Source organism: Dama dama, chromosome 25, assembly GCF_033118175.1.
Source record: "Dama dama isolate Ldn47 chromosome 25, ASM3311817v1, whole genome shotgun sequence".
Lineage (NCBI taxonomy): Eukaryota > Metazoa > Chordata > Mammalia > Artiodactyla > Cervidae > Dama > Dama dama.
The window spans coordinates 40696531-40714109 of record NC_083705.1 but is presented as its reverse complement, the minus strand read 5'-3'; the positions used below and the strand labels follow the sequence as shown (position 1 = coordinate 40714109).

The 17579-nt window shown below is 38.2% G+C and overlaps 1 protein-coding gene across 2 annotated transcripts in view; it reads right to left on the bottom strand.

Annotated features, from left to right (window-relative positions):
- Nucleotides 1–15394, bottom strand: part of C6 (complement C6) — an 81770-nt gene extending 66376 nt beyond the window's left edge. Inside the window, exons 1-2 of one of the 2 annotated variants that reach the window (XM_061129876.1) lie at nucleotides 15290–15394; nucleotides 6098–6155 (exon numbers count right to left, since the gene is read on the bottom strand). The gene's annotated coding sequence lies outside the window, so the exon portion shown is untranslated. The remainder of the gene's footprint in view (nucleotides 1–6097; nucleotides 6156–15289) is intronic. The other variant, XM_061129877.1, reaches the window with a different exon arrangement.
- Nucleotides 15395–17579: the final 2185 nt, after the last annotated feature.

The following is a 17579-nucleotide window of genomic DNA, read 5'->3' as shown; positions in this document are numbered from 1 at the left end:
ATGATCTTTGAAAACATCTTGCCTTCCTTAAGTCAACACCTATAAATTCACAGGCTTATGAGTATAAATCCCATTTCTAAAGATTTTTAAGGTGGACATTCCCATAGTTCAAAATCCCAGTACTAGTTAAGTTTCTCTGAACTGTGAGTCATAGGCTACAAGACAAAGTGTGTAGTAAATATTTGTATCTCATCCCATTCCAAAATGGAATTTTTTATATGATCTTACACTTTTTGGGATAACTGCTTATTTTGTGCAGACAGTGCCCTTCAGTATTACTTAGTACTTCCTTACAGTTTTTCATACTTTTCTGGGACTGGGGAAGGACTTTGGAACCTTTCTTTCTGAAGCTCTGTTTAGTTTCATGGCATCGTGGTATTAATAGCTTGTTAAATAGTTCATTGTTCCATTATCTCTACTTTTAGAGTCAGAGAAGTTAGAGCTGGAAAGGGTCTTTGAAACGTTTAGGTTAAACTCCCTCATTTTAGGGATGATGAGACTGAGCAGATATAATAAGGTTGAAGCTACACGACAAGTAAGCCCAAGATTCCTCATTCTTAGATGAGATGTATCCCTTCATTCGATTTGTAATAATACTAATATACATGCTTGGAACTTCACCACCCAGACCACAAGAGGGTTTGCTCAGATGTGGCTAAATGCCAGAGAAAACTTGGACCAGTGGTTCCCCATGTGCTGTGGAGCCTTGAGGATCTGTGAGTTACTGGATGGAGTTAGTAAAACCACATTTGCCCCACTAATACTGCCATTTTGATTTTCATATCTCTAACAAAACATGCACTCAATATGCCAGCAAATTTGGAAAACTCAGCAGTGGCCACAGGACTGGAAAAGGTCAATTCTCATTCCAATCCCAAAGAAGAGCAATGTCAAAGAAAGTTCAAACTACAACACAATTGCACTCATGTCACATGCTAGCAAGGCAATGTTCAAAATTCTCCAAGTTAGGTGTCAACTGTTATTGGTATCAGTTCAGTTGCTCAGTCGTGTCTGACTCTTTGCGACTCCATGAACTGCAGCACGCCAGGCCTCCCTGTCCATCACCAACTCCCGGAGTTTACCCAAACTCATGTCCATTGAGTCGGTGATGCCATCCAACCATCTCATCCTCTGTCGTCCCCTTCTCCTCCTGCCTTCAATCTTCCCCAGCATCAGGGTCTTTTCCAATGAGTCAGTTCTTTACATCAGGTGGCCAAAGCATTGGAGTTTCAGCTTCAGCATCTGTCCTTCCAATGAACATTCAGGACTGATTTCCTTTAGAATGGAATGGTTGGATCTCCTTGCATTCTAACAGACTCTCAAGAGTCTTCTCCAACACCACAGTTCAAAAGCATCAATTCTTTGGAGCTCAGCTTTCTTTATAGTCCAAGTCCCACATCCATACATGACTACTGGAAAAACCATAACTTTGACTAGATGGACATTTGTCAGCAAAGTAATGTCTCTGCTTTTTAATATGCTATCTAGGTTGGTCATAGCTTTTCTTCCAAGGAGCAAATGTCTTTTAATTTCATGGTTGCAGTCACCATCTGCAGTGATTTTTGGAGCCCCCAAAAATAAAGTCTGTCACTGTTTTCACTGTTTCCCCATCTATTTGCCATGAAGTGATGGGACCAGATGCCATGATCTTAGTTTTCTGAATGTTGAGCTTTAAGCCAGCTTTTTCACTCTCCTCTTTCACTTTCATCAAGAGGCTCTTTAGTTCTTCACTTTCTGCCATAAGGGTGGTGTCTTCTGCATATCTGAGGTTACTGATATTTCTCTTGGAAATCTTGATTCCAGCTTGTGCTTCATCCAGCCTGGCATTTTGCATGATGTACTCTGCATATAAGTTAAGTAAGTAGGGTGACAATATACAGCCTTGACGTACTCCTTTCCCGATTTGGAACCAGTCTGTTGTTCCATGTCCAGTTTTAACTGTTGCTTCTTGACCTGCATACAGATTTCTCAAGAGGCAGGTCAGGTGGTCCAGTATTCCCATCTCTTCAACTGTACGTGAACCAAGTACTTCCAGATGTACAAGCTGGATTTAGAAAAGGCAGAGGAACCAGAGATCAAATTGCCAACATCCACTGTATCATAGAAAAAGCAAGAGAATTCAGGAAAAACATATACTTCTGCTTCATTGACTATGCTAAAGCCATGGCCTGTGTGGATCACAACAAATTGTGTGGAAAATTCTTAAAGATATGGGAATACCAGACCACCTTACCTGCATCCTGAGAAACCTATCTGTAGATCAAGAAGCAACAGTTAGAACTGGACATGGAACAACAAACTGGTTCCAAATAGGAGAAGAGTACGTCAAGGCTGTATATTGTCACTCTGTTTATTTTACTTCTGTGCAGAGTACATCATGCAAAATGCCAGGCTGGATGAAGCTCAAGTTGGAAGCTGGTATCATGATTGCCAGGAGAAATATCAGTAACCTCATATATACAGATGACACCACTCTAATGACAGAAAATGAAGAGGAACTAGAGAGCCTCTTGATGAAGGTGAAAGAGGAGAGTAAAAAAGGCGGCTTAAAGCTCAACATTCAGAAAACTAAGATCATGGCATCTGGTCCCATTACTTCATGGCAAATAGATGGGGAATAAAACTGGAAACAGTGACAGGCTTTATTTTCTTGGACTCCAAAGTCACTGTGGATGGTGACTGAAGCCATGAAATTAAAAGATGCTTACTCCTTGGAAGAAAAGCTGTGACTAACCTAGACAGTGTATTAAAAAGCAGAGACATTACTTTGTCAAGAAATGTCTGTCTAGTCAAAGCTATGGTTTTTCCAGTAGACAGGTACCAATGTGAGAGTTGTACCATAAAGAAGGCTGAGTGCTGAAGAATTGATGTTCTTGAACTGTGGTGCTGAAGAAGACTCTTGAGAGTCTCTTGGACTGCAGAGATCCAATCAGTCAATCCTAAAGGAAATCAGTCCTGATATTCATTGGAAGGACTGACGAATATTCAGCTGAAGCTGAAGCTGAAGCTCCAATACTTTGGCCACTTGATGAGAAGAGCTGACTCATTGGAAAAGACCCTGATGCTGGGAAAGATTGAGGGTGGGAGGAGAAGGGGGTAACAGAGGATGAGATGATTGGATGACATCATTGACTCAATGGACAGGAGTTTGAGCAAACCAGGAGACACTGAAAGACAGGGAAGCCTGGCATGCTGTGTAGTGCATGGGGTTACCAAGAGCCAGACATGACCGAGGATAGAACAACAACAACAATTTTCGGTATACAGCTAAGTGATTCATATATTCATATATATATATATATATATATGCTGGTGCTGGTTTAGACAGTAAGTTGTGTCTGAGTCTTACAACCCCGTGGACTATATATAGCCTGCCGGGCTCCTCTGTCCATGGGATTCTCCAGGCAAGAATACTGGAGTGGGTTGCCATTTCCTACTCCAGAGGATCTTTCCAACTCAGGAATAGAACCTGGGTCTCCTGCATTGCAGGCAGATCCTTTACTGACTTAGCTATGAGGGAAGCCCAAATATAGACACACACACACACACACACACACACACACATATATATATATATAAAACTGGATGTATAGTTCCCTGTGCTATGCAGTAGGATCTTGTTGTTTATTTCCTTTATATATAGTAGTTTGTATCTGCTAACTCCAAACTCCTAATTTATCCATCTCCTACCTCTTTTCCCTTTGGATAACCATAAATTTGCTTTCTATGTCTATGAGTCTGTCTTGTAAATAAGTTCACTTGTATCATATTTTATATTGCACATATCATATGGCATTTGTCTTTCTAACTTAACGTCACTTAGGATGTCAGTAAAGTAAACATTTTCAAATTGCCCTACAAGCTCAGAGAAAAATGCTAGAATAAAAGCAACAAAATCCACTGACATGTGGCTGAATATGTCCTTTAATTTAAAATGGAATTGACACATATTTGAGTGTTCATTGAGTGGGATATAAAGAAATAGAATTCATTATCACTCTCTGGAGAAGGTAGATAGAAACTGAGGATGCTTTTCATGATTTTTATCCAAACTTTTAAAAAAATTATTTTTAATTGGAGGAGATTTGTCAATACTTTAAAGTATTGACCTGGTTTCTGCCATACATCAACACGAATCAGCCATAGGATACATGTAAGTTGCTACAGCCATAGGCTGTTTCAATCATAAAAACAAGAGACTCCTTTAAAGACCACTGCACTTGCCTGCCAATTTTAGTTCTCTCAGTCACGTCTGACTCTTTGTGACCCCATGGACTGTAGTCCTTCAGGCTCCTCTGTCCATGGGGATTCTCCAGGCAAGAATACTGAAGTGGGTTATCATGCCCTCCTCCAGGGGATCTTCCCAACCCAGGGATGGAATTCAGGTCTCCCACATTGCAGGTGGATTCTTTACCATCTGAGCCACTAGGGAAGCCCACTTTTAGTTCACTGGTATGTAACTAACCTTTTCTGGTTTTCTTCAGCAATACAGAACCATAGAATTTGGGATAAGAGTGTCCAGAAATTATGCTGGGTTCAAACCAAATACATAGTATGAGTTCTACACAGTACACATCAGAGCCAAGCTGAGATTGAATGATTTTCTACTGGCTTTAGGGCCCGTGGGAGCTAAGGCTTCTAAACAATATGAAGTTTTCTTATTAATCACTAGACAGACCACCATCCCATCCCCCACCCCTAAACTGGGACCTTCTCGAGCAGGAACCATTTCAGCAAGGAAGGATACCTAAAGAGGGGTTTTTCTCGTTGTTTATTTATTTGATCTTTTTCTTATTAAATTTTGAATAGATAGATATATTCCAGAATAATTCAGTTGTAAAGAAAATAAATTCTTATTTTGTAGGATCAGCATGTAAATGATCGGGCAAAACTGAATTACAAGAGATTACTAATTCTCAGCAGACACTCTGTTTTAACTTCCAAAAGCTTGAAAAGTATAGGTGAATTTTATTCCACTTATCATAAAAAACTGCAGTAACAGAATCCATGTAAAATATTCTAATCTTATCTGTGGCTATATGATTCTGAGACAACTTGGAAAATGCTATAAATGAAGATGGTAACGCCAAAGATTCTTATTTTAGGAGATGTTAATAAAGTAGCTAATCAGTAGCTTCTCCTTTTATAACATTTTATTGTTATAAGGAAAAATTGTCTTATGTTAAAACAATAATTTTCATTCAAATAAAGATAATTATTTCTTTTATTTTTTATTATCATAGCCCAGCATCTAATATCAAATCATTCCTTGTTTATCAATTTTTAACATCTTTACACATTTTGGAGATATCTAAAATTTCATGCAGGCATTATGCCCATTACCACACAATTTTCATATAAACATGGAACAAAAAGAATTTTCAGTGAATAGAGAAACATAATTAAGAAAAAATTTCCATTGCAGTAACATAGTAGAAGAGCAACTGTTCTGCAGTTTTCTCATTGTCAACCCTCTTGAACTCTAAAAATGAGTGGTTCCATTGAACCATTGAAGATGGATATGTGAGCATTTGGAGAATTCTATCATAGAGTGAAATTCATTTTATTCTGATCTATCACCTTCCCATGTCCTTGACTCACATGAATGATTTGTTCCTAAGGCATTTCAGCACATCTTACCTGACAGGTTCAGAGGGTGTTCTGGTCTGACCCTAAGTTCAAGTTCTTCCTTTCCATCTTCTTGTAAATGTCTTGAGTTTCTTATTTTTTATTTTTTCCTTCTGCGCATGCCCTAGAAGCTCAAGAAATTGTATTTACCTCTGCTAATGCTCTCTGGGGAGCCCAGGCACATGACTAGTCTTTGGCTAAAAGGTATGTTTGCTTTACTTTCAAATGTAGTTTATCTCATAGAAAAACTTGATTCACCAAGGCAGGTCTCTGGAAGGACACTTCTTTAAGAAATATGAACCTTTTGGTTCTTTTGAGTTTAAGCAAAGTAGTTATATCTTATTTTTAAAGGAAGGTAAAGGACTATAATCTGTTATGTATTTTCATGCATGAAAGGGCAAGTTTGTTGGAAGCATGATCTACGATTTTGAACTCTTAAAATTACAACTGAAATCATTATGTCACTTACCTTAAGCAAAGATTGTGGTATCCAGTTTGTGGTATCCAGAGAACTAATCTGCAGATGGCTAAGGAAACAATAGGTACTCACAGTGAAAAGGGTTTATAGGATAATCCAAACAAGTCTTTTTTCCCCTTTGCTAGCTGACACAAGGTCATGTCCCAGAGATCTAACAACACCTAGAGCACTGTCAGAACAAACATTCCGTGGGAACTCTGGACTTTGGAAATGATTACTTCAATCAGCAGTAATCCTGCAACTTTTTTTTTTCCTTGTTACGTTTTTTAAAATTTATTTTTATTTGGAGGAAAATTGTTTTACGATGCAGTGTTGACTTCGGTCATACAACGACATGAATCAGTCATAAGTATACATATGTCCCCTACCTCTCGAACCTCCTTCTCACCCTCTAACTCATCCCACCCTTCTAGGTCGTCACAGAGTACTGGGCTGAGCTCCCTGTGTTATATAGCAATTTGCCTCTAACTATCTCTAGCTATCTATTTTACATATGGTAATGTGTGGAATATCACTCAGCCATAAAAAGGAATGAATTTTGAGTTACTTCTGTTGAGGTGAATTAACCTAGAGCTTGTTATACAGAGTGAAGTAAGTCAGAGAAAGAAAAACAAATATCATATATTAACACACATATATGGAATCTAGAAAAATAGTACTGATGAACCTATTTGCAGGGCAGGAATAGAGATACAGACATAGAGAACAAACTTGTGGACACAGTGGAGGAAAGAGAGGGTGGGATGAATTGAGAGGGTAGCATTGAAACAACTCTGCAACAACCCTGTATCTCTTGAGAGTGAGATATTACACAGGGTCCTGCTTTTTCAATGATTTTCCCATTCAAGGACTATTGTAATGGGTATTGCTCCTGAAGATAAAAGAAATCTCTGACTCCACTTAAAAAAACTGTCAGAATAAATTGCTTAAAATTGCCTTCTCCTTTAGCAATGTGTCCATTTAATTAAAAAATATATAGATTTTTTCTGATTATGTAATACTTATTGAGAAGGATTTAGAAAATGTGAAAAGCATGAAGAGGAAAAGCAAAATCATTTTTCATAAACAGATAAAACTATTCATGGTTGGAGTACATACTCCATATATAATGTACTTCACTCATATAATATTCAGTCAACACATATATGTGTCTCTCCACATACACATATGCAAAAAAAAGCATATATATATATAAGACATACATATATAATTTTGTGACAGTACATATTTTTTAAAAGATTTGAATGACACAGAATTTATCATATTCCATGATTTACAGAACCATATCATCATTGGTCTGTGCAAGATCTTTTATTTAATTTCACTATCTTCCCCTATGATTTTGTTTCATTTCTTTTCCCAGATTAGTTATATATTAGTATATTTCATGTTTGTTGTTACATATGGTTATTTAGATATATGTGTTTATACCCTAAAAACACAAAGTCTCATTTTCCATAAGTATTTTTGTAATTTACACAAATGGTATTTTGCTAAAAGTTTTATTTGATTTCTTAGTTTCTTCATTCAACATTATGCTTCTGAGCCTTATGCAGTGTATGTCTACTGGAAAACAGACATTCACTGTATGGACTACATTTTATTTACCCACTCTCTTAGCGCTTTTGTTGCCTTCATCTCCCTGCAATTATAAACACAATGTACTCATTCCTTGTGAACCTTTGAGAAAAATTCCAAGAGACTTCCAGGTTGCTCTTCAGAAAACCTGTTTAAAGTGTTTAAACTCTTACTAGCAGCCTATGAAGACTTCTTACTAGCATTTTTTGTTTGTTAAGTGTTGTTTAAGTAGCATGTCAGTGATCAGTAGTTGAACTTCAGTATTCCATTCTCACCTGACATCCTGGCTTTCTATCTGTTCAGGTGTGCCCCATACATTCTAGTATTATTGTCTTGTAAGATATGGATTTTACAGATCTCTCAGTCTGTCACTTATCTATTAGTTTTATCTATGGTATTTTTGATAAATGAGAGACATAATTTTAATGTCATCTAATTTGTCTATTTTCCTCTGATAATTTTTGCCTTGGATAGTTTTTCTTTTGTTTAAGAAATTATTTTAAGAAATCTGAAGTCATGGATATAGTCCTAAATTTTCTTCAGAATCCAATAGTTTTATATTTTAGATATCCTCCTTAGTTCTCTACAGTCACACTATGTTTTTATAAATGGTATGAGGTAGAATAAAGTAAATGAAACAAAAACAAAAAACCTTGTAGCTAATATCATAGCTAGTGCAAAAATATTGAACTTTTTCTTCCCAAGGCCAGAAAAGAGACAAGATGCCTGTTACCACCATTTTTATTTTGTACTGCACCAGAGATCTCATCTAGTGCAATCAGGAAAGGAAAAAAAAAAAAGTATCACATTGAAAAGAAAGTAAAGTAAATTGAATTACAGACAGAATGATAGTGTACACAGAAAATCCAAAAGGAGTTACAGATATAGATTAGAATTAATAAATGAATTTAGTAAGGTTATTGGATACAAGTTTATTATTATCAAAAAAGTATTTCTATAGCCCAGCAAAATCAAGCAAAATAATTAATCTGAAAAGATTTAAAATAACAGTGGTCAAGTGGGTTCTTTACATCTAATGACAATTATGATTCTATGAAATGTTCACAATATATTAATAGCTTGATATTTGCTAATATGAGTATTTGCTAAGGTGAAGTGAAACAAAATAGTGTAATAGGAAAAGAGAAAACTAGTGGAAAGAAAAAATGTGGAGATATAACTTCCTCTTGATTCTGGCAATCACCAGCTAGGTGATTTTTAACAAATCACTTTACTTCATTGAAGCTGTTTCTTCATTTGTAAAATAAATATTTTTCTAATTTTTTTAAAACAGTATAAAACATTTTTAAAAATACTAATTATATCTTCAATATGGAAAGCAGCTAAAACAAATATTCTTCAGAAAAATTCAGTTTTCACCAAGTGGTGGGAGTGATTACCTCAGTAGTATAAAGTTTCATAGGAGTATAGCAGAGAGCCAGTATTCCAAGATATCATGCTTTAACATGCATTGTAGTAACTTACCCAAGACCAAAGAAAGTCAGACCCAGAATACAAGTCTGTCTTCTTTCTCCTATATTGTATCGAGACTTTAAAGAATGAAAATTTAAGCTAAGAAGGAAGGAAAAGTGGTGAACTGCATGCCAGTGTTGAGGACACTTGGCGCTGGTGTAGCAATTTCAGCCATGAGGATCTGAGACAATAAAGAAGAGAGAAAATATTTTATGCCTGGGTAAGAAAATGTATCCTTTGAGTGTGAATACTTCTTTTTCTAGTTGGTTCTTTGAGGGCTTAAAATTAAATGCGTTTTTCCCTAAGATACTGTGTTTGGACTTGAGGGAAAATGCTAAAAGTCAGACCCTGGAGAGGTAAGAGTCCAGACCCAATAGAATGAGGCTAAATAGAGTTATTAATTAATATGTGCTATAAGAAAGAGAAGTAAAAATATTGTGTGTCATGGTACAGGAAAAACACAGGTTGAAAGAACTGAAGGCTGTATAGAGGAATTCTTGAGACAAGGTGCAAATGTCTATGAGGCAAGAGTGAGCTGGCATCAAAGGAGAATTTAGCATCTTTTCAGTGATGTATTTGGATTCTCCATCTTGTGTTCTCATGGATGGTTAAATGACATATCCCACTCAGGGTCCTTTTCTAGAGCAGGGATTGGAAAACTAAAGCCAGTGAGACAATTGTAGCCTGATGCCTATTTTGAAAGTAAGGCTTTATTGGAATAAAGTCACACGATTAGTCATGGTCTACGCTGCTTTTGTACTACAACAGGAGGGTTGAGTAGTCCCAACAGAGACTATGTAGCATGCAAAGCCAAAAAGATTTACTATCTGGCCCTCTACAGAAAAAGTTTTCTGAATCCTACAGCACCAAAGGGAAAGATTTGTAGTCTGATCAACACAACCACTATGTCCAGTTGGCTTTGAGAAGTAGGAGTAGTGTTACTTGAGTCTAATAATGGGTGTTGTTTCAGAGCTAGGAACTGAATGCTTGTGTCCAGTTATGTTCAGGTCTACCTCTGGGCGAGAACACGAGTGCTCCCTAAGTGATGTTCGGATGCATGCTGCTGAGAAACAAAGCATACTGTGAAGTTCACCAGAGCTCTTTAAGCAACTGCAGACTTTATAAAGCGTTGGCTGGTGACATGAAATACCTTTTGGCACAAAATCCTCCATATTTTCATAATGTAGAAATTTACTAATGAGCTTAAATTTGACTGACCAGTAAAAAAGGCTTTAATTGTAGAGAAACAGAAGGGTGTAGGAGGAACTTAGAGCCAGGACATGGAAACTTAAGAGGGAGCAATTATCGTTTTTCCAGAAGGAGAATGTGTATTGTTAAAAATCTTTATTCCTCTCCTAATGATGATAGATTCACAACCAAATAGTATTTTCTGCCAAGAAAATAACCCCACACATAAGATAATGAACAGTGGGAGCTGCTGACTCTCTGAAGGCTTTTTCATATGTTAAATATTCACACGCCAACTTATCATTATAGCAAAAATACTGTAATTTCTCATTAGCACCAAGACTAATGACCCCATCTATTTCACAAGCCCTTTAGAGTGCACTTTGTCTGTCAATGTGTGAGTTGATAAAGGGAAATGCAAATTAAATTATTTCACATGGAGAATCATAGATAAAAAGTCGCAAGTGGAGAAAATAGTTTACTTTGGACCTCAGGCTACTATGATCTTTTTCTTTTTCCCTTTGCTACTAAACTTATTAGAATAGTCTAAATTTTTCACTACTTTTAATTTCTTACCATCTACTCCTTATTAACTTCACTGTTTGCAATTGTCATAAATACAACCATCCTACAAGAACAATGACTATCAGTAAATTCCTGATTGCCAAACTGAATCATCACTTCTCAATTCTCTGTTGGCTCCTGGATGCGGTCAGTCAGTTCAGTCACTTAGTCGTGTCCAACTCTTGCGAACCCATGGACTGCAGCACGCCAGGCCTCCCTGTCCGTCACCAATTCCCAGGGCTTGCTGAAACTTATGTCCATTGAGTCGGTGATGCCATTCAACCATTTCATTCCATGTCCAGGTACAAGATGTATAGTAACTCTCATCCCATCCAGGACATGGTACAATACATATTTTTCTCAGGAAATTCCTCTCTTCTCTCTTTTTATGATTCTCTTCCTACTCACAACTGGGATTCTATCTTTAGCCTCTTTTCTTTTGTAAGGCATTTTATCAACAGCCTAAGATATGCAGATGATACTATTCTAATGCCAGAAAGTGATGAGGAACTAAAGAGCTTCTTGCTGAGGGTGAAGGAGGAGAGTAGAAAAGCTGCCTTAAAACTCAACATTCAAAAAACTAAGATCATGGCATCTGGTCCCATCACTTCATGGCAAATAGAAGGGGAAAAAGTGGAAGCAGTGACAGATTTTCTCTTCTTGGGCTCCAAAATCACCATGGATGGTGACTGTAGCAATGAAATTAAAAGACACTTGCTTCTTGGAAGGAAAGCTATGATAAACATAGACAGCATATTAAAAGTCAAAGCTATGGTCTTTTCAGTAGTCATGAACAGATGTGAGATTGGACGATAAAGAAGGCTGAATGCTGAAGAGCTGATGCATTTGAATTGTGGTGCTAGAGAAGACTCTTGAGAGTCCTTTGGAGAGCAAGATCAAACCAGTCAATCCTAATGGAAATCAACCCTGAGTATCCATTGGAAAGACTGATGCTGAAGCTGAAGCTCCAATACTCTGGCCACCTGATGCAAACAGCTAACTCATTGGAAAAGACCCTGATGCTGGGAAAGACTGAAGGCAAAAGGAGAAGAGGGCAGGAGAGGATGAGATGGTTGGATGGCATCACCAATTCAATGGACATGAACTTGGGCAAACTCTGGGAGATGGTGAGGGACAGGGAAGCCTGGTGTGATGTAGTCCATGGGGTTGCATGAATCATACACAACTTAGCTACTGAACAACAACAATAACAATTATCTCCATCCATGACATTATCTATCCCCTTTGTATCGATTGCTTTTTTGCCCACCAATCTGTATTCTAACATTCATTAATAGTATCCAAAGAGAACATCCTTTCATTACAATGATGACATCCTTTCTCCCATTTCCTTTATTCTCAGTTCAGTTCAGCTCAGTCGATCTGTTGTGTCCAACTCTTTGTGACCCCATGAACTGCAGCACACCAGGCCTCCCTGTCCATCACCAACTCCCAGAACCTACCCAAACTCATGTCCACTGAGTCAGTGATGCCATCCAACCATCTCATCCTCTGTCGTCCCCTTTTCCTGCTGCCTTCAATCTTTCCCAGCATCAGGGTCTTTTCAAATGAGTCAGCTCTTCGCATCAAGTGGCCAAAGTATTGGAGTTTCAGCTTCAGAATCAGTCCTTCCAATGAACACCCAGGACTGATCTCCGTTAGGATGGACTGGTTGGATCTCCTTGTAGTCCAAGGTACCCTCAAGGGTCTTCTCCAACACCAAAGTTCAAAAGCACCAATTCTTCAGTGCTCAGCTTTCTTTATAGTCCAACTCTCACATCCATATACGACCACTGGAAAAACTATAGCCTTGACTAGATGGACCTTTGTTGGCAAAGTAATGTCTCTGCGTTTTAGTATGCTGTCTAGGTTGGTCATAACTTTCCTTCCAAGGAGTAAACCTCTTTTAATTTCATGGCTGCAGTCACCATCTGCAGTGATTTTGGAGCCCAGAAAAATAAAGTCAGCCACTGTTTCCACTGTTTCCCCATCTATTTGCCATGAAGTGATGGGACCAGATGCCATGATCTTAGTTTTCTGAATGTTGAGCTTTAAGCCACTTTTTCACTCTCCTCTTTCACTTTCATCAAGAGACTCTTTAGCTCTTTTTCACTTTCTGCCGTAAGGGTGGTGTCATCTGCATATCTGAGGTTATTGATATTTCTCCTGGCAATCTTGATTCCAGCTTGTGCTTCCTCAAGCCCAGCATTTCTCATGATGTCCTCTGCATATAAATTTAATAAGCAGGGTGACAATATACAGCCTGGACGTACTCCTTTTCCTATTTGGAACCAGTCTGTTGTTCCATGTCCAGTTCTAACTGTTGCTTTCTGACCTGAATATAGTTTTCTCAAGAGGCAGGTTGGGTGGTCTCGTATTCCCATCTCTTTCAGAATTTTCCACAGTTCATTGTGATCCACACAGTCAAAGGCTTTGGTATAGTCAATAAAGCAGAAGTAGATGTTTTTCTGGAACTCTCTTGCTTTTTCGATGATCCAGCAGATGTTGGCAATTTGATCTCTGGTTCCTCTGCCTTTTCCAAAACCAGCTTGAACATCTGGAAGTTCACGGTTCATGTATTGCTGAAGCCTGGCTTGGAGAATTTTGAGCATTACTTTACTAGCGTGTGAGATGAGTGCAATTGTGTGGTAGTTTGAGCATTCTTTGGGATTGCCTTTCTTAGGGATTGGAATGAAAACTGACCTTTTCCAGTCCTGTGGCCACTGCTGAGTGTTCCAAATTTGCTGGCATATTGAGTGCAGCACTTTCACAGCATCATCTCTTAGGATTTGAAATAGCTCAACTGGAATTCCATCACCTTCAGTAGCTTTGTTCGTAGTGACGCTTCCTAAGGCCCACTTGACTTCACATTCCAGGATGTCTGGCTCTAGGTGAGTGATCACACCATTGTGATTATCTGGGTTGTGAAGCTAGGTTCTAAATCCTGTAACTCTCTCTTGTCTATGCACTTTGCATCTTTTCCACCTCTTCACCTAGTCTACAGTTACAGCTCTCCCTCCAGCCACGATGAACTCACACCATGAAGATCTTATCAGTGTCTTTATTTGTCTCTAGCCTTAGGAGTCTTCCTGTAATTCCTTCTGAACTACTTTGCTAGAGTAGTTCAGAAACTCAGCTCAGTTCTATAGCTCACCTCCCAGTGGCATAAAACTATGCAAAATCTCAGTGTTGCTCTTTTTCAAAAGGCTGTTGGACTAGGGAATAGAGTCCCAACACCTAATTTTTTTAAGCCCAGAGCAATCTGACCCTACATTAGCTCTTTAGACGTATTTCTTTTGTTCGTTTTTATATACCATCATCCAGCTAGACTGGAAAATCTGCTGTTCCTCAAAATGAGATATAATTTCTCCTGCCATTGTATTTCTTTCTTGAAACTCTCCCCCCTCAATTCCAAATTCTGAATTATTAGTGTATTGTGCATCTGTTCTTCTAAGGCCAATCTAAATTTATTTCTTTCTTAAACTTTGTAGAAATTAACAAATCAGCTAAATATTTGCTAAAAATGGCTTACTTATTCCCCTAGGGTTGTATGGAAAGAGAAAGCTAGAAATTGGATAGCTTCCTTCAGGTAGTGCCATCTAGGATCAACCTGTAAGATAGAAGGGAAGAGGCCAAGAAAAAAAGGCCATTCAAAGTTTAAGCGTGACTGTTAAAAGAGGTGAGTGGGCTGTATTGAACACTGTTTATCTTCAGGGTTGTGAGTAGCTAATGAGTGACGCAATAAAAGCTACAGAGATGTGAGGTCCTGGAGATAGTTCTGATGACATGCTTTGAGGGAACATTTTTATTCTGATACTGAGGCTGTGGAAAATTACTGAAAAGTTAATAACGATCACTGATGTGATCCTCTGGGCACAGGGCAATAGATGAAGCATGGAACAAAGAATAAGTCCAAGTAAGAGATCAGTGAGGTTTTGGCTAGGTTTGAGGCTTCAAGGCAAAGGAAGAAATGTTTTGTTGGGGCAAATAAACATCTCCAGTTTTTAACAACAGGCTAAGAGTAAAAGTCAATGAGAAATAGAGCACATCCTCTCTTCACAATTTGCATCACACAAATAAATACCCATTTTCTTCCAGATCTTTAAGGGAGGAGTTATTTTAGTTAAGTATTTGGAAGTCTAACAGGGCATGAACAGGATATATATAGCACCTTTACCAGAGCAGTGCAACACAGCAAAAGTAGAGAGGAAAAGGAAGAAATGGAATGAATTGAAGCGTTTAGAGAGGTGTTATGTAGCTGTCTGAGTCCACCAATTACCAGCGTTGTGGTGCAACTAGCTTTGTGGTTCTTATGATTGCAAAATACCCTTTAACAGTAACCATCAGGAAACTTTGAAAAAATACAAATTTATTACTTACAGAAACTGGAATTTTTACAGCACACCTGGAACCACACAGTGAAGTCTTGGGTAGAGAGAGAGTGCAAGAGTGAGTGAACAAGCACCAGGGATTCTTCTTTTATTGGGGTCAAGGGTGGAGGTCTAAGGTTCCCCAGGCTCACACTTTATTGGTGAATTTAAAACCTAAGAGCGGGAATTTAAAACTTGAGAAGAGAAAAATAGTGGCCCAAAACAAAGGAGCCTCAGTGGAGAAGGTGGCCTGACTCTTTATCTACTCATGTGACTGCATTGTGTTTATTCAAGATAGCTGTGTTTGAAGTGGACGACTCTTTGCAGTTAATGCCTTGGCAACCAAAGCTTAAGTCAGGCACCTGGAATACAAAAAAAACAGAAAAAGAACACCCTCCCCTCCCCTAAAACTGTCAAGGGTTGCACTACAGGAAGTCACTTTTAAAAATAACTAAACTCTGGTGGATATTTGTATTTTTTAATAAATGATGACAAAGGACAGTCTTATAGTGACAAAAAATTCAACTTCTGTTGACATGATATAGTGTGTGATGCAAAGACAAAGAAGCTTCTTGATTTCATGATTTTTTTTCAAACATTTATGAAAGTGAGACTGATTGCTTAACTGTGTTTATTCTTTCTGTGACCCAATAAAAAGTCACTGTTTCTTACCAATATATTAAAATTTGAATTTAAGAGTGTTGATAATGAATTTAAACTACTTCCAAACCTACCCTCAATTTGGAAATATTTTTAAAAAACTGTTTCCAGGTTCATTTTGAAAATACCCTGGAGTACCACCTATATATTAGTGCATGAATTCAACCCTGAATATAATTGTGGCTAAAATAGATATTGCTCTCATGAGCTTACTTATATTAGGCAAAACATATTAAAAATTAGGCACACACATAAAGTGTATAACTTTTGAAATAATAACTTTAAAACTGTTTAATTAAATATGAAGATTGTTATAAAAATAATAGGTTGCTAGGAGAAAGTATATTAAAAAGCAGAGACATTACTTTGCCAACAAAGGTCCTTCTAGTCAAGGCTATGATTTTTCCAGTGGTTTGTATGGATGCAAGAGTTGGACTGTGAGGAAAAATTGATGCTTTTGAACTATGGTGTTGGAGAAGACCTTGAGAGTCCCTTGGACTGCAAGGAGATCCAACCAGTCCATCCTAAAGGAGATCAGCCCTGGGTGTTCATTGGAAGGCCTGATGTTGAAGCTGAAACTCCAATACTTTGGCCACCTCATGCGAAGAGTTGACTCATTGGAAAAGACCCTGATGCTGGGGGGGTTGGGGGCAGGAGGAGAAGGGGACAACCGAGGATGAGATGGCTGGATGGCATCACTGACTTGATGGACATGAGTTTGAGTAAACTCTGGGAGTTTGTGATGGACAGGGAGGCCTGGCGTGCTGCGATTCATGGGGTGGCAAAGAGTCGGACACGACTGAGCCACTGAACTGAACTGACCTGAACTGAGGAGAAAGTATAAAGGATATGGAATTTAGATTTGGAGGTCAGGAAAAGATGAAGGATGAACATTTGGGCTACGCTGTGTTAGATCAATGTCTGAGTGTGTGCTAAGTCCCTTCAGTAGTGTCCAACTCTTTGCGACCCCGTGGACTGTAAACTGCCAGGCTCCTCTGTCCATGGGGTTTTCCAGGCAAGAACACGAGTGGGTTGCCATTTCTTCCTCCAAGGGATCTTCCTGACCCAGGGATCAAACCTGCCTCATCTATATCTCCTGCATGGCAGGTGGATTCTTTACTGCGTGAGCCATCCGGGAAGCATTTCTTAATACTAGCACCCACTTAATTGCCTTTATCCTAATCCCAGGCATTTACACTATAGTCTTCATGTAAACTACATAACACACTGTTATAATTGTTGCTTTAAATTATACATTTATGATAAGGATGACATTGTCCTCAAGAGGATGAAAATGGTTGTTGGTGAAGATGGCGAAAAATTCTTGGCTTATTACAATAGTCTGTAAAAATTCACCCAACAGAACCTTATTCCTCAGGATTTAATTTCACTTGCTGGATTTTTTGGGTAGCACATGAGCGGTAATGACATTGGATTTGAGGAAGATATACAAAATATAAGATGAGTGCTAAGAAATTGTGGTGAGTAAATGGCTTCTTTACTTCAATTACGTGATTTATCTCAAGGCATATTTGCAAGAAGTGTTCTTCATGTCTTTTGGCTGCCATTGGATCATTGTTAGATCCTCAGTGTCTCTGTGTATGACTTGTGCTTGAGAATTAAATAAAAATTATTTTCAG